Genomic DNA, 22,334 nt, shown 5'->3' on the forward strand with positions numbered 1-22,334 from the left:
GTGGTGACGGTCTGGAATGCCCTGCCTGGGAGGGTGGTAGAGGCAGGTTGCCTCACATCCTTTAAAAAGTACCTGGATGAGCACTTGGCAGGTCATAACATTCAAGGCTATGGGCCAAGTGCTGGCAAATGGGATCAGGTAGACAGGTCAGGTGGCTTTAATGCATTGGTGCAGACTCGATGGGCCAAAGGGCCTCTTCTGCACTGTATTATTCTGTGATTCTGTGAGGAGGAGGATGAAGTTGGGGATGGGGGGGGAAGTGTCATGTGGTTGTTGTAGTGGATTCAATAATCAGGGGGACAGCTGGCATCCTTTGTAAGCAGCATTGAGAGTCTCACATGGTACGTTGCCTAACTCGTGCCAAGGTGAGGGAGATTTCGAACTGGCTTGAAAAACATATTGGAAAGGTAGAGATAGGACCCAGTCATTGTAATTCATGTTGTGACCAAAAACATAGGGAAAAGTAGGCAAGAGGCCCTGTTTGGAGTGTGCCAGAAACTAGGAGTTAAATTAAAGAATCTCTGGATTATTACCCCAATCACATGCAAATTGGTGTTGGGATAAGTAGATTAGAAAGGTGAACACATGGCTGAAGGAGCAGTGTGAGGAACAGAATCTTCATTCCATGGGACACTGGGATAGGAAGGAACTGAACAGTTTGAATGGGCTCCACCTGAACTGGGCTGGGATCAGGGTCCTAGTGGAAAGGATAAATAGGTGGTCACAAAGATTTTAAACTAGTAAATGGAGATTTTTTTGTGGGGGTTGGGGGGGTGTTGGTGAGCAGGGCTTAGGTGGAAAAGGTAGTATAAATAATAGTTCCAAAACAAATGAAAGGGAAGAAAGTAGGGTAACAGTTGTTACACCGGTCAATTCAGTCCTGTCACTCCACAGGTCGCAGCATATTATTAAGGTTTTCCCATCCAAACGAAAACAGCCAAATTAAATACTCTAGTAACCCCCCCAGGATAAAACAGGCCAAACAGGTATCTTCAGACAACAACAAATTAACTGTGTATTAAAACTAAATCTTAAACACTATTAGGATAAACCTATGTCTAAAGGCCTTATAACTTCTTATTTTAATATGATTTTTCCATTTACACATACATCAAAAATAACAGTAGTTAACAGGTTTCTTTTAAAAAATGTTTTTTTTTTAATTAGCTGTTTCTTAAGAATAAATAAATAAGTCTTTGTGGGTTACATTCCTGATGGATGAGGTATTTTAATGTGGAAATAATCAAATGCTACTCGAAGTCTTCACACGGATTTGATGAAACAATCTGCATTTGATAGGCATTCAAACTCTTCGGCTGTGGCCGGCATCAAACAGCTCTTTCAACGATGAGCACAACAATAAATCAACTTGAATTTTAAAACTGAGTCTCTCTCAGTGGAAACTTTACTTTGAATTCCAGCAAACTCAATCAGTTGAGAGAGATTCAATCTTGAAGCAAATACTTCCTGGCTGAGAAGTAAAGAAAAGGAGTTTTACTACTTTCAGCAATACAAATGGTCTCTTGAAAATAGAAGGCTTTTTTTTCTTTAGGCAATCAACTCAGCCTGTAGCTCCCTGTAGATTTTTTTCTGAGAGAAAATAGACACTTCTTCAGTAGCACGCCTCACTGGAAAGTCTCTCAAAACAAATTGGTTCAGACCAGTTTTTGCCAGTTTTACACACAGTCAAATCGAAACATTATACCATGTGACCTCTCTCTCTCCTGTTATTGCCTAGGTAACAAAATGCAGCTGTGGCACACTGTGCCTCAGAAATCTAAAACTTCTTTCCCTGTCTTAAAGGTGCCCTGTTTTTAACAGAGTCTTAAAGGCACACTGTTTAAATCCAAGGAGATAAATAATACAAGTCTGTGACACCTCCGCCTATGGCGAAATGAAATGCCATTCTTAAAAATGCGTTTCATTACAATGCAAAGAAAAAGAAACTGGGGAAAAAAAACACTCCAACATTTTTTACATCCACACCATTCACTCTACTGATAATTTACAGCATTTTCTTTGTACCATCGCCACCCATATAAGTTAAATGGAGTTAAATTTGTGACAAAGCGTCAGCAATAACATTGTTTTTCCCTGAAATATGTATAATTTTCAAATGATATGGCTGTAACAACAAACTCTATCTAAATATTCTAGCATTTCAGTTTTTAAATTTTTCTGCAAACGTTAATGGGTTATGGTCAGTGTATATTAGTATTTCTTTATGGTCTTGGCGGACATGTACTTTGAAATGTTTGAGAGCCAGCAAAAGTCCTAAAGTTTCTTTTTCCACAGTGGAGTACTTATTTTGATGGCAATTTAGTTTTCTTGAAAAGTACCCTACTGGCTTCTCTATGCCCGATTTGTCATCCTGCAATAGGACTGCACCAACCCCCAGGTCGCTAGCATTGATCGCTATTTTAAAGGGTTTAGCAAAATTTGGAGCAACCAACACTGGTTCATTAGTTAAGATTGCCTTTAGGTTTTCAAAAGCTGCCTGGCATTTATCTGACCGTACCAAGTTGTTTTCTTTTTTTGTTGCAAATTGATTAATGGAGCAGCCACTAAAATTCTGTACAAATTTCCTGTAAAAACCGTACATCCCTAAAAACCTCATTATTTCCTGTTTAGGTTTAGAGAAAGGGAACTCTACTAAGGCTTCTACCTGTGCCGTTTTTGGCCATACCTGTCCTTGCCCCACTGTGTGTCTGAGGTAAGTTACTCCTGCTTTTCCAAATTCACTTTTTTCCAGTCCTCGGCTTGTAATTTCTTAAACAGAATCTTTAGCTCGTTTAAATGTTCTTGCCAAGTTTTACTGTATATTAGTACGTCATCGAGATATACTACACAGTTGGGAACACTGGCTACCACCTGATTCATTAATCTTTGAAAAATGGCTGGGCATTTTTCAGCCCGAATGGCATCACCCGGCACTGATAAAGACCGTCAGGTGTTACAAAAGCTGATATCTCTTTGGCTCGAGAAGTCAAAGGAACTTGCCAGTATCCCTTTAACAAGTCAATCTTGGTAAGAAACCTCGCACTGCCTACTCTCTTGATACAGTCCTCTAAATGCAGAATTGGGTAGGAGTCTGCCTTCGTTACCACATTGACTTTTCTGCAGTCTATACAAAATCAGGTTGACCCATCAGGTTTAGGTACTAGAACTATTGGTGAACTCCAGTTACTTTGACTAGGTTCGATCAAATTGTTTTCCAGCGATCTCTGCTTTTACTTGGGCCTGTTTGTCTGGACTTAGGCGGTAAGGATATTGTTTTAAAGGAACAGTTCCCCCTATATCCACATCATGTGTGGCTAAGGCTGTCCATCCCGGCTTATCCTTACAAACTCTTTTAAATGTTTTGAAAAGCCTGGTTAGGTCTTCACGTTGTTTTGCCTCTAAGTGCAAAAGCATATTGTCCAATTTTCCTAGCCATTCTGTATTTGCTAATCTGATAGAGGTTCAATCTGAGAATTGTCTAGGCCTCTTTCTGCCTCATCCTCACTATCCTTTTCCTTCTCAACAGTCCCAATTACCTGACATATCTGTACTGGCTTATCCTCCTCCCTGCGATAATATTGCTTTAACATATTGATGTGACACAACCAGTTCTTCTTCCGGCGATCAGGGGGGTCAATCAAGTAATCTACCTTACCCACTCTATATGAGCCACTGAACCGTGTTTTTACTGGTTCTCCCTGTAATAGTAACAACAACAATACTTCATCCCCTGGTTGAAAATTGCAGGCCTTTGCACTCTTGTCTGCCCATTTTTTCATATCGGCCTGGGATGCTTTAAGCTGTTCCTGAGCCACACAAAACTGCTTTACGTCCTTTGTAAGGCCTGGCCAGTAATAATGTTGGCTTATATGTGAATTGGTGTACCGAATTCCCCTATGTCCTGCAAAAGGAATGTCATGTGCTAACCTTAATAATCCCTGGTGATATTTAGATGGTACCACTATCTGTTCAACAACTGCCCAGACTTTGTCTGCAGGTCTATGAGGCAGTCTCCAGTTCCTCCTCAAAACCCCATTTGCCATATAATAGAATCTGGAACTCCTTTCACCTCAGCTTCTGTCAGAGCCATCTGTGCTATTCGGTATAATTCTGGATCAGCTTGCTGTGCTGCAGTGATAGAAGATCTGTTAAACATCTCAAGAACAAAGAACAAAGAAAATTACAGCACAGGAACAGGCCCTTCGGCCCTCCAAGCCTGCGCCGATCCAGATCCTCTATCTAAACATGACGCCAATTTTCTAAGGGTCTGTATCTCTTTACTTCCTGCCCATTCATGTATCTGTCTAGATACATCTTAAAAGACGCTATCGTGCCCGCGTCTACCACCTCCGCAGGCAACGCGTTCCAGGCACCCACCACCCTCTGCGTAAAGAACTTTCCACGCATATCCCGCCTAAACTTTTCCCCTCGCACTTTGAACTCGTGACCCCTAGTAATTGAATCCCCCACTCTGGGAAAAAGCTTCTTGCTATCCAACCTGTCTATACCTCTCATGATTTTGTACACCTCAATCAGGTCCCCCCTCAACCTCCGTCTTTCTAATGAAAATAATCCTAATCTGCTCAACCTCTCTTCATAGCTAGCACCCTCCATACCAGGCAACATCCTGGTGAATCTCCTCTGCACCCTCTCCAAAGCATCCACATCCTTTTGGTAATGTGGCGACCAGAACTGCACGCAGTATTCCAAATGTGGCCGAACCAAAGTCCTATACAATTGTAACATGACCTGCCAACTCTTGTACTCAATACCCCGTCCGATGAAGAAAAGCATGCCATATGCCTTCTTGACCACTCTATTGACCTGCGTTGCCACCTTCAGGGAACAATGGACCTGAACACCCAAATCTCTCTGTACATCAATTTTCCCCAGGACTTTTCCATTTACTGTATACTTCACTCTTGAATTGGATCTTCCAAAATGCATCACCTCGCATTTGCCCTGATTGAACTCCATCTGCCATTTCACTGCCCAACTCTCCAATCTATCTATATTCTGCTGTATTCTCTGACAGTCCCCTTCACTATCTGCTACTCCACCAATCTTAGTGTCGTCTGCAAACTTGCTAATCAGACCACCTATACTTTCCTCCAAATCATTTATGTATATCACAAACAACAGTGGTCCCTGCACGGATCCCTGTGGAACACCACTGGTCACACATCTCCATTTTGAGAAACTCCCTTCCACTGCTACTCTCTGTCTCCTGTTGCCCAGCCAGTTCTTTATCCATCTAGCTAGTACACCCTGGACCCCATGCACCTTCACTTTCTCCATCAGCCTACCATGGGGAACCTTATCAAACGCCTTACTGAAGTCCATGTATATGACATCTACAGCCCTTCCCTCATCAATCAACTTTGTCACTTCCTCAAAGAATTCTATTAAGTTGGTAAGACATGACCTTCCCTGCACAAAACCATGTTGCCTATCACTGATAAGCCCATTTTCTTCCAAATGGGAATAGATCCTATCCCTCAGTATCTTCTCCAGCAGCTTCCCTACCACTGACGTCAGGCTCACCGGTCTATAATTACCTGGATTATCCCTGCTACCCTTCTTAAACAAGGGGACAACATTAGCAATTCTCCAGTCCTCCGGGACCTCGCCCGTGTTTAAGGATGCTGCAAAGATATCTGTTAAGGCCCCAGCTATTTCCTCTCTCGCTTCCCTCAGTAACCTGGGATAGATCCCATCCGGACCTGGGGACTTGTCCACCTTAATGCCTTTTAGAATACCCAACACTTCCTCCCTCCTTATGCCGACTTGACCTAGAGTAATCAAACATCCGTCCCTAACCTCAACATCCGTCATGTCCCTCTCCTCGGTGAATACCGATGCAAAGTACTCGTTTAGAATCTCACCCATTTTCTCTGACTCCACGCATAACTTTCCCCCTTTGTCCTTGAGTGGGCCAATCCTTTCTCCAGTTACCCTCTTGCTCCTTATATATGAATAAAAGGCTTTGGGATTTTCCTTAACCCTGTTTGCTAAAGATATTTCATGACCCCTTTTAGCCCTCTTAATTCTTCGTTTCAGATTGGTCCTACATTCCCGATATTCTTTCAAAGCTTCGTCTTTCTTCAGCCACCTCGACCTTATGTATGCTTCCTTTTTCCTCTTAGCTAGTCTCACAATTTCACCTGTCATCCATGGTTCCCTAATCTTGCCATTTCTATCCCTCATTTTCACAGGAACATGTCTCTCCTGCACGCTAATCAACCTCTCTTTAAATGCCTCCCACATATCACATGTGGATTTACCTTCAAACAGCTGCTTCCAATCTACATTCCCCAGCTCCTGCCGAATTTTGGTATAGTTGGCTTTCCCCCAATTTAGCACTCTTCCTTTAGGACCACTCTCGTCTTTGTCCATGAGTATTTTAAAGCTTACGGAATTGTGATCACTATTCCCAAAGTAGTCCCCTACTGAAACTTCAACCACCTGGCCGGGCTCATTCCCCAACACCAGGTCCAGTATGGCCCCTTCCCGAGTTGGATTATTTACATACTGCTCTAGAAAACCCTCCTGGATGCTCCTGACAAATTCTGCTCCATCTAGACCTCTAACACTAAGTGAATCCCAGTCAATGTTGGGAAAATTAAAATCTCCTATCACCACCACCTTGTTGCTCCTACATCTTTCCATAATCTGTTTACATATTTGTACCTCTATCTCACGCTCGCTGTTGGGAGGCCTGTAGTACAGCCCCAACATTGTTACCGCACCCTTCCTATTTCTGAGTTCTGCCCATATTGCCTCGCTGCTCAATCCTCCATAGTGCCCTCCTTCAGCACAGCTGTGATATCCTCTTTGACCAGTACTGCAACTCCTCCATCCCTTTTACCTCCCTCTCTATCCCGCCGGAAGCATCGATATCCTGGGATATTTAGTTGCCAATCATGCCCTTCCCTCAACCAAGTCTCATTTGGATTATCTAAATCCTCAAGTAAGGTTTCAGATACTTAGCTGTCTGTTTGTGGTGCCACTTTTACTTCCAACAATGGATCCTGTTTAGCCATTGCTCGGGTGACTACACACACAGGAAATATTCCCAGAACTTGTTCCTGTAATTGCTCCATTTCCCTAAGTTCACTTGCTCCCTTTGTAATTATAGGAGAAACTTATACTTTTGATCCGGCCAAATCATTTCCTAGGAGTAGATCAATTCCCTCTGCTGGCAAACTGTAGACAACTCCTGCAGTTGCCATCCCAGATATTAAGTCACCCTCTCGGCGTACTTTATATAAAGGTATGGGTATATAACCCTGCCAATTTCACGAACTAAAACTTTAGCATTCAAGGTGCTCTCTGGTGGAAACGTTATATCTTTCCTCAGCAACAGTGTTTGGGTTGCTTTTGTATCCCTAAGTATAATGAAAGGTTTTCCTGCCTCACTTAAAGGATATGGAGCTACTTTCCCCTTTGACAAAAATTCATTATAACATTCGGGTATCTTATTCTTAACCTCGAGACTCACTTTAGTTTTTGTATCTGATTTACAGCTGCTGTTAGAGTCAGAGTCTGTTCCTCTGCATTAGCTTTGCATACCCCAACAAGTCCTATGGGTTTACCTCGCAATTTCCAGCACTCTGAACGAAGATGACATGTTTTGTGGCAATGATAACACTTCGGCTTGCAAACCTCACTTCTACCCTCAGCACCTTCCTTCCTGGCCTGAGGAGGTGATCCTGGGGCATTCCCAGCTGTTCCTTCTTGTTCCCAGCTACTTGCGTTCTTTTCACTCTTCCATTTTTATCCTTCTCGGGTTTATGGGGGTGACGGACAAAAGATTTTGGCTTATTCACAAGTTCAAAATCAAGAGCAATTTCTGCTGCTTGCCTAGCTTTCAAAACTTGCAGATTATCTACACGAGTTTTCACTACTGAAAAAATGGAATTTTTAAACTCTTCCAAGTGAATCAACTCTCGAAGGTGTGTGGTTTCCATCTTTAATGCCCATATCCAATGGTCAAAATTAATTTGCTCCACCCTCTCAAATTCTACATACGTCTGCCCAGCCAATCTCCGTAAGCTCTGAAACTTCTGACGGTAAGCTTCGGGAACTAACTCACACGCAGTGGGAATAGCCTTTTTTGCCATCTCATAATCTGCAGGAGCCTCTTCATGAAGCATAGCAGAAACTTCATGAACTCTGCCTACCAACCTGTTTTGCATAAGCAGTGTCCAGCTTTCCTTCAGCCATTTCATCTGTCTGGCTATTTTTTCAAAAGATATGAAAAATGCCTCTATGTCCCTTTCTTCAAACTTAGGAAGAGCTTGTATAAATTTAAACAGCTTTTCACTGGGTCCTGGGCTGAATTCAGATTCTTCCTGACCAGAATATTCCCTGGATTCTAGACTACCCCTTTGTCCATCTCTTTTAACTTAGATTCCCTTTCTTCTCTTTCACTTTCTCTCTGAAATGCTCTCTCTTCCTCCCTTTCCTCTTTTTCCAATTCAAGTTTTCTTTTCTTTTTTCCTGTTGAAGCTCCAGTTTTTTCATTTCTATTTCAATTTTGACTAATTCCACTGCATCACTCTTTGACCTACGACCTTCTTGTTCCTCATCTTCTTCTTCTTCTGATTCCAGATGTTGGGCTATTAGGTCAATTATCACTGCTTTTTTGGCACCTGATTTCAATTCTAACCCCAATTTTGCCACCAATTCTTTTAGTTTTGTCATGAAGACCCCCACCTGCCAAGAATGAGGCATATTAATTTTGTCATATGAACAATAATTTTAAACTAAAATAAAAGCAAAAATACTGCGGATGCTGGAAATCTGAAATAAAAACAAGAAATGCTGGAACCACTCAGCAGGTCCGGCAGCATCTGTGGAAAGAGAAGCAGAGTTAACGTTTCAGGTCAGTGACCCTTCTTCGGAACTCATTCGGAATAATTTTAAACTGTTGCTGGAGTGAAGAAATGACTTGTTTAAAAAGAGATCACCAGATACTTGGCTGGAGGACATTGGCATACTAAGAGACAGTGCTTAGAGAGACAAAGGAATTGTTCACTGATTCAATGAACAGAGATTGAGCTGGGCAATGGTGATCCACATCTTGCCAGGGTAAGAGACAGCACTACACCCCCCCTCCCCCCCCCCCCCCCCCCACCGAGAGCTTTGGACTCCACAAACACAGGAGTTTGTTTAAACAGTTAGTCACATGACTAACCTGCTCGCCAACTTGGAGTTTTGAATTGTGCTCACAGGACAGTTTGGGGACAGACTGCAACTGAACTGAAACAAGGCAGTTTCTTTCCTGGCTGGCTTGCTCTCACTTTCTCACCGGACCCACTGAAGTCACTTAAACCTCAAGAGAGAAAAGACTCCTACATCAAAACAAACTAAAGCTTACACTGGGCCCCAACAAACAGCAAAACTTACCGGCAACCAAAGACTCCACATTGAACTTAAAGGACTGTAAATAACTGCCAGATATTGCCTCAAACTTTTCCCCTTTACTCCTTCTACTTTTTTTGTTTCTATCTGCGTGTGTGTTTATTGCATATGTGTGCTAGCGTGGTCACGTCACATACTTGTAGTTGTTAACTGAATTAGAGTTTAAGATTAATAAACTTCCACCTTTCTTGTTTAAATCTAAGAAAACCTGTCTGATTTCTTTGCCTTACAATTGGAAAGCAGTGAACAAGGATTCACTGAGGGGGAGCTAAAAACAGGGTGTTTCTAAAATTACGGTTAGACCAGGCAAAGGCTGAGAGGGAAACCTTAGACCCCTGTCTCACCTGGTCGTAACAGTTTATTCTTAGTTAAAGTTATCAAGTCACTGAGGGAAACAGTCTCCTTTCCCAGAAACTCTGCTGCAACTGCTAATGCCATTTTGATGGTATAGACTGTAATTTATTACACAAGAAACCTGGTTCCTTTTTTTTGTAATTGAAGTTAGATTTGGATCCCAACAATCGAGTTTCCAATTAATATGATCACAGACGTGAGAGCAATTAATATGATGCCAGACGCAAGAGCCCAATTTATATGTTATCCCAGAGACAAGCAATTAATATGATTCCATACGCGAGCCACTCAATTAATCTGATTCTGGTCCCGGACAAGCCCCCAATTAATATGTTACGACTGTGGCGGGAGCAATACACTGTCAATTCAGTCCCGTCACTCCACAGGTCGCAGCATATTATTAAAGTTTTCCCACCCAACCAGAAAACAGCCAAATTAAATGCAGACCAAACCAAGTATCTTTAGACAGCAACAAATTAACTATTTATTAAAACTAAATCTTGAACACTATTAAGATAAACCTTAGTCTAAAGACCTTATAAATTCTATTTTAATCTAACTTCCCGATTCTTACATACATCAAAAATAACAGTAGTTAACAGGTTTCTTTTAAAAAATGAAGTTTTTAAAATTAGCTGTTTCTTAAAAATAAATAAATAAGTAAGTTCTCCCTGTGACCGTGTGGGTTTCCGTCGAGTGCTCCGGTTTCCTCCCACAGCCGAAGACTTGCAGGTTGATAGGTTAATTGGCCATTGTAAATTGCCCCTAGTATAGGTAGGTGGTAGGAGAATGGTGAGGATGTGGTAGGGAATATGGGATTAATATAGGATTAGTATAAATGGGTGGTTGTTGGTTGGCACAGACTCGGTGGGCCGAAGGGTCTGTTTCAGTGCTGTATCTCTCTAAATCTTTGTGGGTTACGTTCCTGATGGATGAGGTATTCTAATGTGGAAATAATCAAATGCTACTCAAAGTCTTCACACGGATTTGATGAAGCAGTCTGTGTTTGATAGGCATTCAAACTTTTTGGCTGTAGCAGGCATCAAACAGTTCTTTCAATGATGAGCACAGCAATAAGTCAACTTGAATTTTAAAACTGAGTCTCTCTCAATGGAAACTTTACTTCAAATTCCAGTAAACTCAATCAGTCAAGAGAGATTCAATCTTGAAGCAAATACTTCCTGACTTGGAAGTAACAAAAAGGAGTTTTACTACTTTCAGCAATACAAACAGCCTCTTGAAAAATGACCTTTTTTTTCATTAGGCAATCAACTCGGCCCTTAACTCCCTGTAGAATTTTTTCTGAGAGAAAATAGACACTTCTTCAACAGCACACCTCGCTGGAATGTCACTCAAAACAAATTGGTTCAGCCCTGTTTTGCCAGTTTTACACACAGTCAAATCGAAACATTATACCATGTAACCTCTCTCTCTCCTGCTGTTGCCTCGGTAACAGAATACAACTGTGGCACACTGTGCTGCAGAAATCCAAAACTTCTCTCCATGTCTTAAAGGTGCACTGTTTTTAACAGTCTTAAAGGCACACTGTTTTAATCCGAGAGAAAAATAATACCAGTCCATGACACAGTCGAAAATTGTGCTTTAGACATCATAGCTGAAGGTAAAACTAAAATATGTAAAGTAATTAAACCAGGTGAGAGAAATAAAGAATATGTCAGTCAAACATTAGAGCAGAAGGACAGGTTAGGGTGTGTGGCCCACATAAGCATTCTTGATACAAATGCATGGAGAATAAGGAAGAAATTGAATGAATACTAGGCATTCAATTGTAGGGTATGACATTGTACATACTGAGACATGGCTGCAAGGCAATCAGGACTGGGAGCTAAATAAACCAGGTTATAAGACAGGGGCAAATATACAGCAAAGGCAAAGTGATTTTAATGGGGGATTTCAACTTCTATATAGATTGGAATAAGAAGATTAGCTTACCTCAGAAAGGTAATGAATTTGTTGAGAGTGTATGTGGGATAGTTTTTTTAAAAATTTGTTCACGAGATGTGGGTGTCGGCTGGTAAGCCCAATATTTATTGTCGATCCCCAGAGTGACCTTGAAAATTTTCAGCCGATCAGAGAGAGCAAGCATGGATTTGCAAAGGGTAGGTCATGCCTTATGAATCTGATTTAATTTTTTATATAGGCGACTGATGTAATGGAGAGGGAAATGTCTATGGATGCTACTTATATGGACTTCCAGAAGACATTTGATAAAGTCTCTCATGGGAGACTGTTAACTAAAGTTGATGTTCATGCAATTGAAGGCAAATTATTGACCTAGTCAGGAAAACAACTAAACGGCAGGAGACAGAGAGTAGGATGTTACTTGTCGTGTCCTGCAAGGATTGGTAATGGGTGACCAACTATTCACTGTCTGTATAAATGATTTTGATAATGGGTTAGAAAGCTGCATATCCAAATTTGCCAGTGACTCAAAGATAGATGACATTTTAATAGTGTAGCTGGAAGCATAAAACTACAAAGATATATTAATCGATCAAGTGAATAGGCAAAACTGTGGAAAATGGATTTTTTTTGCAGGCAAATGTGAGGTCAACCACTTTGGACCTAAAAAGGATAGAACAGAGTACTAATGGTGAAAAGCTAAGACCAGTGTAAGCCCAAGGAGACTTTGGGGGTCTAGATACACAGATCATTAAAATGTCATGAAAAGCTATACAATATAATTAAAAAGGCTCATGGAATGCTGGCCTTTATACTGAGAGGACTAGAACACAAGGGGGTAGAAGTCATGCTGCAGCTATAAATGTCCTGGTTAGACCACACCTAAGGTATTGTGAGCAGTTCTGAGCACCACACCTTAGGAAGGATATACCAGTCTTGGAGGGTGTAGTGTAGATTTACTGGAATGATACCTGGACTCCAAGGGTTAAATTACAAGGGGAGATTACACAAAGTAAGGTTGTATTCCTGGAATTTAGAAGGTTAAGGGGTGATTTGATTGAAGTTTTCAAGATATTAAGGGAACAGATAGGGTAGATGGAGAGAAGCTATTTCCACTGTTTGGACAGTCTAGGACTAGGAGGCATTGTCTAAAAATTAGAGCCAGACCTTTCAGGTGTGAAATTAGAAAACACCTCTACACAAAAAGAGCCATAGAAGTTTGGAATTCTGGGCTAGAAATTGGGCTTCCCTGATTTCCTGGCACAGTGGTTGTGATCCGTGATCTCCCTGCGCCCGTTCAGACTGAGGTGGGCAGCATGCAAATTTGGTGCACCCACCTCATCGGAATGCTTATACCACCTGGTTGAGGGGGTCTTGCGTTGCTGTCTTTTTATTAACGCTTCTGGCTGCCTCTGTGCTCATAAGGAGTGCCCAGTAGCATTGCTCAGAAAACATATGGTGTAGCCAGCCTGCTCTTCTTTAAGACAGGCTGTCCCTCTTAAAGGGAAGCTGCATTGAAGAATATTGCTGCAATTTAAATGATGGCAAAGTGAACAACGGGGCAGAGAGAGTGTTCTAGGGTGACGAATGCAGTGCTGGAGACATTAGTGTTGGAGATGCACAGGAGGAGAGATATCATGGTTCTGTAGGAGGCCAGGAGGCTCTCAAGGACCACCTTCAGCAGGGAGTGGGAGTAGGTTTCCAGCGAGGTCAATTCCTAGCATATGGCCCCAAGGACCTTGCAGAAATACCACAAGAAGTGTAATGACCTCACATGGGTGATCAAAGATGGTGAATGCATTTTCACATGACATCTGCTCACCACACCACCAGCCTCTCATGTTACTCAATGCACCACACCCCCATCACTCACCAAGCAGCAGCCCCCGGCACTCAGGACTCACATCTAACTTCCATTTATTCTACCTCACCCTCACACAGCTTCCAATGCTGCCAGCTTCACACTCACCTCTTACAGTCTCCACATACCTCCAAGCTATTCATTATGGCAGACACATCACCCAAACACAGTGCAACATAAACACTGACATTCTGCCCTCTCTCTTTTTTAGGACAAGGTAGCTTACAATCGAAGGGAGCAGAGCAGAATTGGCAGGGGACTAGGATGTCTGCATCTCCTGTGGTCTATGGAAGTGATGGTTTGCTGTATCATGAGGCCGACTGCGACACTACCCCTGGCATCCAGTATCGCTGAGAGCATTGAGGATGTCAGCATATCCTGCTTTATGCCCCTTCTCAACTTCCAGCAAACCCTCATCCTACTATTTGGCATTTGGCATGATAGTGTGACCTCTTTGCTTCCCACCCACCCACTTCCTTTACATCAATCTTCTCCTTCTGAGTCCTTGCTTTTAGACACAAGAAGTGCTGCCTGCCTGACCATCGGAGCCCCAAGCGGAAGAGAGATAGCAACAGCCCAGCACAGATGAAGAGGCCCCGTCAGTTGATCTGACACTTGCAGCCACCAGCTCAGATACTGGCACTACACGTATCTTGAGATCAGCATAGGGTGAATCATAAGAACATGAGAACATAAGAAATAGGAGCAGGACTAGACCATCTGGCCCTAAGCCTGCTCCACCATTTAGTACAATCATGGCTGATCTTTTTCCCACCCGCTCCCCATATCCCTTGATTTCCTGAGAAGTTAAAAATCTGTCTATCCCAGCCTTAAATATACTCAACGAAGGAGAATCCACAATCCTCTGAGATAGAGAATTCCAAAGATTCACAACCATCTGAGTGAAGAAATTTCTCCTCATCTCAGTCCTAAAATTATCGACTCCTTTATCCTGATGCTGTGGCCCCATGTTCTAGATTCCTCAACTGGGGGAAACAATCTCTGTGTCTACCCTGTCAAGCCCCTTCAGAATCTTGTATGTTTCAATAAGATCACCGCTCATTCTTCTAAACCCCACAAGGCACTCCGAAGAGCTAAATGGCCTACTCCTGTTCCTATTACCCATGTGCACTGCAGCTAACCTTGATTACCCTGCCTGGCTGCAGTTCAATTTGTTTCCCATCCAGGAAATAGCTCTACACAGGTATGTTTACAAGGATGTGCAGAGATTTCCTTCCAGGCATCCAATATTAAATGTTTTGAGAGCATGAGCATGAACAACTACACTTTCTCAATATCTAAATCAATGCACACTTAATCATTTTAATTGGCACAAAATCTTATAGGATACATTGACCTTTGTGTCTGAATTCCCAAAGCCCTCTCCTATGGGAATGCAAATTAATAAAATTTACCCTTCTATCTATTGCAGCACAAAATTATTCAGTGCATTTTTCATGGCACTGATGACCAAAGCAAAAACTTGTTGGCAGAAAGAATGATGTCACTATTTCACCTATGAAAAATAGTCCCACACTTTTTCTACTAGGCGACTCATCGTCAATTATACTTAAATTTGTTTGTTAAGAAACAAAATCTGGTGGGGTCACTGGTCCTAGATGATGTTAATCAGTGAGACTTTTTTCCCAGACTGACATCAACAAGTGTTCATTCCTCAGTCTGATGACTGTAGTAAAATAACTACAAACATCCTGATGGAGAGGTAATGCAGAGTAGAAGCAGTGTTATCAGGCAGGAAACAGAGCTCTGTCCACATCCGCCAGCTTCAGAAACAAATTCCCAAATTCAGGAAAACAGACAGCAGCAAAGAACGGTTAGTCAATCACATTCCTTTTTATTCTAAAATCAGTTAAACAGATTTCAATACAATCTAGTTCTGTGAACAGAGTTTCTACTTCACAAATCTATACTAACTCAACAGGAGATCATTTTCTGAATTTATATTTATTATTAGTAGTTTCATCAGCAATTACAATCCAGTTGTGGAACTGCCAAAAATGTCAGTTTTAGAAGTGGTACAATTTTAAGTGTCAGTATTTCATCAAATACTCTAAAAGTTTGGTCATAAGCTGAAACAGAGAAGGAAGTGTACACAGCTACATCGTAAAGTAGGGCATGTCATAAACTTTAATCACAGATGTTTTAGTATTAATATGTATTTAGCTTTAATGTCTTCTTCATATTTTGTTTCCTTAGGGTCAGGGCAGAGTACTGGAGCAGTGTATTGTAGCACCAATGTACAAGCATGGGGGCCCAGATTTCCTTGGGTTTCCAGGATCGCACCAAGTGAAATTTCAGGACCAGAATATCAAGATATGGGCTTTCATTTTCAACGCTCAACATGAAATCCGAATTTCAGTCGTGCCATTGCATTTTGCTGATGGGTCAAGGTTGCTATTGCAGCTCCCAAAAAATTGTTTCTTCTGTCCAATACAACCAGAATCAACCAGCACTCAGTGGACTGTCAGAGAACTCAAGATGCAAATGCTACTGTGTTGAGCTCTTCACAGGTGACTTAACTGCATTTTTCTTCACTTATACGTTAATTGACTGCTATCAACAATTTGCCTTTATATAGCACCTTTTGACATAGAAAAACAATGCAAGGCACTTCACAAAGGCATAATCATATATAACCTGTTGTGAAGCCAAAGAGGGAGCTCAGGAGGAATGACCAAAAACTTGGTCAAAAAGATGGGTTTTAAGCAGGGTCTTAAAGGAGTCCACTTAAGAAATAAGAAATGAACATTATTAGTTCCAATATGTCCTGCTGTTGGCAAGGTTTCCTGCCAGCAATATTTGCTCATAAAAATACCCCATTGACTTTTCAGTTCTGGACCCTGGGTTTGAATCCAACCCAGATGTAAGGAATAAAATGAGCAAGGCCCATTTCATTAAAAAAGCACAGGTTTTCTGCAGGAGCACTCCTCCAGTGGAGTTTTTCGCAAGTGTATGGTAGTTGTCCAGAGATTGGTAACAAGGCATTCTGTTGATTTTAGTGCTGAGGTTTTTGTTTCCTGTTTGGAGGTAAGTGCCTTAAAAATATGAATCTATTTCATGGGAGAGGCAGTTATCAAAGGCAGTACTTTTTGATTCTCACTTGCTAACCTATTTGCAGCAGGAGGAGGAAGCTTGTTTGGCCACCAATGAGGTTAGTTTCCACATAAGGGGAAGGGCACCTAACTGGCATTACCCACCTTTATCTGACATGCAAAACATTTTCTGACCTCATTGAAGAGCAACGCTTTTGACAGCTTAGTTTTACCAAAAAGGTGATAAGGGCACCTGTTGGAGGATGACTTTACCTCAATACTCGGTAACAATGCCCCTCCATGTAGCAGTGAAAATTACCAATTTGTTTAACTTCATTGCACCAAGTGATATATTGAATCAGTGCTGGAGGGAAAGCAAGTGACAGGAGCCCTGTTTGCATGAGCCAACAAGCATATCAGGCTTTCTGTGGAAGTCAGATGTCCTGGTGAGAGATCTTCGCTTCTACTCGGATATTCCAGAGTGCATTGATGGGATCCATGTTACCCACTGGAATCTTACTGGATCCGTTGAAGTCATTGGAGGGTAGAGAGGAATGTAGTGCTAGAGTTTCTGAGAGATACAAACCTCACACTGTTGATCCCATGCTAGTAGCCTCTGTGTTACTGTATATTGTGACTCATATGGGAGCAGACCCCAATGAACTTGTTGAAGTATTGAACTCTCTTCATTCAGCCTAGCTAATTTGATAATTGTCCAAAGAGGAAGTCAGATTGTTGCCCAAAGCATTCATTATTTCAGTCTGAACATTGAGGGAAGCTGCAAAGATTGGCATAATGGTGTCTGCTGGCTACACATGGGGGGATATGGACTGCTCTACTCTATCTGTCATGTGGCAGAAGCTGCAAGGTACTTTACGCAATGACTTCAACAACATCTTGTGCTCAGTAAGCATTTTTCTTTTAAAAGCTGGGCCTCAGACACCAGAATTTCTGGCCCTCAGAAGAGGGGACTCACATGGCTACCCAGGATAGGCAGCTGATTTTGCTGCAGCAAATGGTTCTCAGCTTGAGTGGAAGTACCTCTGCTCAGAACGATGAGCAACTACTGTCTGTTTTATACAAATCCAGGGTAGGGACATCAATATCCAGTGTCCTTTCTTTGAATCGAGTAAGATCAAATATTCCCACTGAGCCTCCTCCAGTTACAGTTCTTCCCTTTGATAATGTGCATCCTTTTCCTCCGATAATCTTTCTGTAGTCATATTATTCTGTAAGAAAGCAATGCTGCCAACCAATGTGTGATGTTGATGACTCACAAGATTATGAGGATGGATGGTTGGAGTATGGAGGAGGTCTGTTGAGAAGGATATTTAAAGAATATTACTTAGCTGCATGCGATGAAGGAAGAGATGTGTGGTGAGGGATATGGTGGATGCTGCACAGTTTAGATGATCTATCAAGGGAAGGTAACAAATATTGCAAGAACCTGATGAGGACAAGGTTTTGCAACATGCCTCTGCAGATTATAAATAAGAGATATGCTGTCCTACCTTACCTTTTCTGGTGAGACCTTTTGAGCTACATCAGGCACTGCATGCAAGTACCATGCTGCTCGTATAAATACCATTACAACATGCTGCCATGCCCTACCAGTTGTCATCTTGGGACACCCAGGAGTTTTCATCATTCGAAGGGATTCCATTAGATCAATGTTCAGCTGGTCTGCAACCACCAAAATATCATCATGTAAGTTTGTGCTAGATTCTCAGGGAGCTGGCCCGATGTTTTCATCCTGAACCAGTCAAGTCTCCCCAAGATATTCGTACCTCGAAGCAGAATTGCTTTGGAGAAGCAGGATGTCTCCGTGGAGACAAGGGCTATGCTCTGAATACATGGCTGATGATACCTGCAAGGACCCTCAGACAAAGATGCCCAAGAAAGGTACAACAGAAGCCAGAATGTGCAAGGTACATCAGACCACCTACCAATGTTGCACAGCAGCGAATACTGGAGCTGCAGAAGGAGAAACGTGCTGAGTGCTCTGCCTCTTCAGAGGAGGAGGAGGAGAAGCATGAGCATTATGCAGAGAGGGCACCAGTGGCCATACACATAGCTGCCAGGGATGCCCGGGATTCCCTGATTCAGGCACGCTTTAGTTAGACTGAGGCTGTGCAGACATCTGCCACACACACATTCTGAACTCACTGAGCACCCCTAGTCCCCAGCACAAAAGTCCCACAGTCAACATTCTATTCTTTTCACAGATGTTCATTGCTGTCTTTAACTCTTGTCATACCATCCTTCACAAGACAATTTGGCTGGAAGCAGGCAAAAATGGGTAATATAGGACAATAGAGCAGTGAAATAAATTGTATGGCAGATAAACATGAAATGACTGTAACACTGTGCTAAACACCTGAATGAATACACTTGTTCAACTACAAATCCTTTATCTTCCTTTTTCTACTCCTACATGGTGTTAACCCTGGAGCTTCAGCAGAGCGCGAGACAGGCTGCTCATATCCCTGCTCTGACTGCTCAGATGCCCTTGGCCAACATCCTCTGGGGTTTGGAGCCAGGGAGAGCACTGCCAAAGACTGCCCCACCTACAGCTGTGCAGGGGCACATTTGGCCATCGGGACAGGTGGCAGTATTTGGGGCTCTGGTTGAATGGGTGGCAAGGGGTCAGAAATGGAAGGGCTTGTAGCAGAGTACCCACTTCCATGTCCCGTTTCTCCATATTCCCTCTCATGGCCCACCTGCACTTCCCTGCTAGCCAAGAGCTGGAGGACACTTTTCTACACTTCAGTGAGACTCTGAATACCCAAGGCAAGTTTTTCCTCCATCTTGCTAAAGGTGGCATTCTCAGTGTACAGGCTATTGGCCTCTCTTGCCATGGATGCAGATATCAGCGCAAAGGCCTGCGATATCAATGATACTCATGCTAGAGACGTACTCCTCCAATTTCTCTCCAATCGTGCACAGTGCGGCTGGAAAGGCTGAAAGAACCTCACACATTTTCTGCTGCTGCTCCAGAATTGTCCTCTTCATCGACGGCTCCTGAAGCTCAGCATCTGTGTCCAGCTGAGCAAAGCTTGGAACATCCGGCGCCTTTCGACAGGGTCTCTCCACTGCTGTCCCTGTCTCCAACACCTGCTCTTGCTCACTTATAATTTGTGAGACACCAGGTGAAAACCCAACTATGGGTCCTACTGAGGAGTGTGTATCTGAGCTGGTGCACAATCTGCATGAGTCATGTGACGATGCATCCTCAGAGTGAGTGACCTCCTCTGAGGAGTCTTCACTCTCCTCCCATACCACCTGCTGAGGGACGCTTGAAGGACCTGTGGGAGATGAAAAACATGACTTAGAACTGACAAGGTGAGAAGGTTCACATTATCATTCTTCATTGTCTGCTGACATCAAGTTAAAAAGGGCAAGTGTTGTATGCCATATGGCTGTGTGATATTTAATTCTGTCATCGGGTAGCCGGGAGACCCAGCTGTCTACCTCCAATGGTCTAGCATGCGAGATCTGGCTTATCTTCAGCACCTCCTCCTCCCCAGTGTCATAGTGGAGATGGCTGGAGGGCCACCTCTGGTTCCTTGCCTATCTATGGTGTTCAGTGTTCTCTTCTCCAGAAATAAGAGAACTGTGAGTGTGAGAAATGGAATGTTTTGAGAGGATGGAAGAACAACATATGTGGAGGGTCACTGTGAGGCCAGGCCACTCACCTTTCCTACTCTGATTATGCTTTTTTTTATTTGTTGAGGGGATGTGGGCATTCCTGGCAAGTCCAAATGTTATTGTCAATCCCTACTCGTCCTTGAGAAGGACAACCTCATTCAGCACTGTATCCAGGAGCAAGGGACCGCACTCCTGCTGCTGACCTTCTCAGACACTTTCAACCATGCCTGTTTGTTTTCAGAGGCAGGGTTCTTCCTCCAATCCGCAGGGAACAGAATCTTACAGCCCACAGCATCATGTCCAGAATCGCATTGCTGGTGTGCAGCTGCCCATTCCAGGTTGTGTCTCCATTCCTGGAGCTTCTGGTTGTGTCAGCAGACCTGTACCATGCTTCAATTCCGATCCTTGAATAGTCCCTTTTAAATACTTCAGCTGAAATAGATTGTTACAGGTCATCATGACTCCCACTTGCTTTAATTGGTTGGGAAACCCGGAAATCAGATGAAAATGTGGTGGCTACATTAAAAAGCCACCGATAAACACGCTGATGAAACTTCCATGTTTCCGACTGACTGCCACAGTGTACCACTGAAAATTCAGCCCATGATTTCAAAACTCGTATGTGCACAGTGTAAACATGTTTAATCTTTTTGTATTCTTTGGTAAAATGGTAAGACAAAAAGCAGAAAGTGCGAGTGTTCTTTGATCATTGTGTCTGCTTTACTCCTTATTGGTCATCTGCTAAAAAGGTGTGTAACACAGGTGAAAACACTAGACTTTAGCACCATGGAAACGCCAGTAATATTGTATGGGGAGGTGAGCTGTCATCATGCTCACCTCAACCAATGGAAATAACCACTCCAGGCCAGCAAAAGAAAGCAAGCCCAACAAGGCACATTGAGGTAAAGAGAAAGCAGCACCCAACTTCTGAATGGAGAGCAAGGGTGGATCTGGCCCATCTCATTGTGCAAGTTAACATTCTCAGTAATCACACTGATAAAGTCAAAATATCTCTTGCAGGTGCTGGACAAAAACCTAAAATTTGCACTAAGACGTGCTGTATCTGATAAACGCACGTCGTTCTCATGCTGTGTACCATTTTAATGATTTCAGAGTCTTTGGATTTAATTATCTCTATCTCTCACCAGGGTGGTCTCCAGTGCCTCTGCTTATTTCCTATACAGTCCTCATCCACTATCGCCCTCCTCTGTCTGGCTGAACTTGTTCTCACCCCAAACAACATCTCTTTTAACTCTACACACTTCCTCTAGATAAAAGGCATCAACATGAATATCTACTTTGCCTATCTGTTTGTAGGATATACACTTTGTTCCAAACTGGAACTCTTCCTCATCATTGATTGTGTTGGTTTTGTTTCCTGCTCTCACTCTGACCTGGAGAATTTCATTGACTGTGCTTCCATTTCCCACCCATCCTTCACCCTATTTGGCCCATTTCCAATTCCATTTGTATTTCAGATCGCCATCGTTTGTAGCTTCTTTTGTGTTTTTATCTAAACTATCCTAACTAGGCAATGGTAAAGTTTCCTGCTGTAATAGTACTTCATATATTTCACATCATAGGGCCAATATTGGCAGGGAGAATGCAACTGTGTACAACAGCAACATTGCATGCTGGAAGGTGCTCATTGCGTTACACTGCGAAAGCCCACCAACTTAGTAACCTCATGATCTGCATGAACTAGACTTGCTGCACTGCACTCAAAGCCCAGGAAATCTCCGACTCTTCCATTCTGGTATTTCTTACTCTCTATCTACGGACTTTCTAGACATCTATTATAAGCTCACTGAATCCCACAACAACCTTAATTTTTCCAAAAACACATCTTTGCTGGTCATTCCACCTGTTAACTGTTTCTCTAGTGTTCTCACTCTTCTTTGCCCCCCAGTTTTATTCAGCCCTCTAAGAGGGATAGTTGTTGTCCAGTTCTGATGACGGATCTACATGTGAAATGATAACTGGTCTTCAGTCATCAGATTCTGATGGGCCTATTGTGTATTTCCAGCAATTTTCGTTTCTGTTAGAGAACAAAATGCTGTAGAATAGGT

At 42.6% G+C, this 22,334-nt stretch overlaps 1 long non-coding RNA gene across 1 annotated transcript in view; it reads left to right on the plus strand.

Annotated features, from left to right (window-relative positions):
* The window catches only part of LOC137358193 (uncharacterized), an 81,467-nt gene that overhangs the window by 27,396 nt on the left and 31,737 nt on the right, over window positions 1–22,334 (plus strand). The window contains exon 3 of the long non-coding RNA XR_010971197.1: window positions 15,782–16,095. This is a non-coding gene — a long non-coding RNA (uncharacterized lncRNA). The remainder of the gene's footprint in view (window positions 1–15,781; window positions 16,096–22,334) is intronic.

Source organism: Heterodontus francisci, chromosome 3, assembly GCF_036365525.1.
Source record: "Heterodontus francisci isolate sHetFra1 chromosome 3, sHetFra1.hap1, whole genome shotgun sequence".
Classification (NCBI taxonomy): domain Eukaryota; kingdom Metazoa; phylum Chordata; class Chondrichthyes; order Heterodontiformes; family Heterodontidae; genus Heterodontus; species Heterodontus francisci.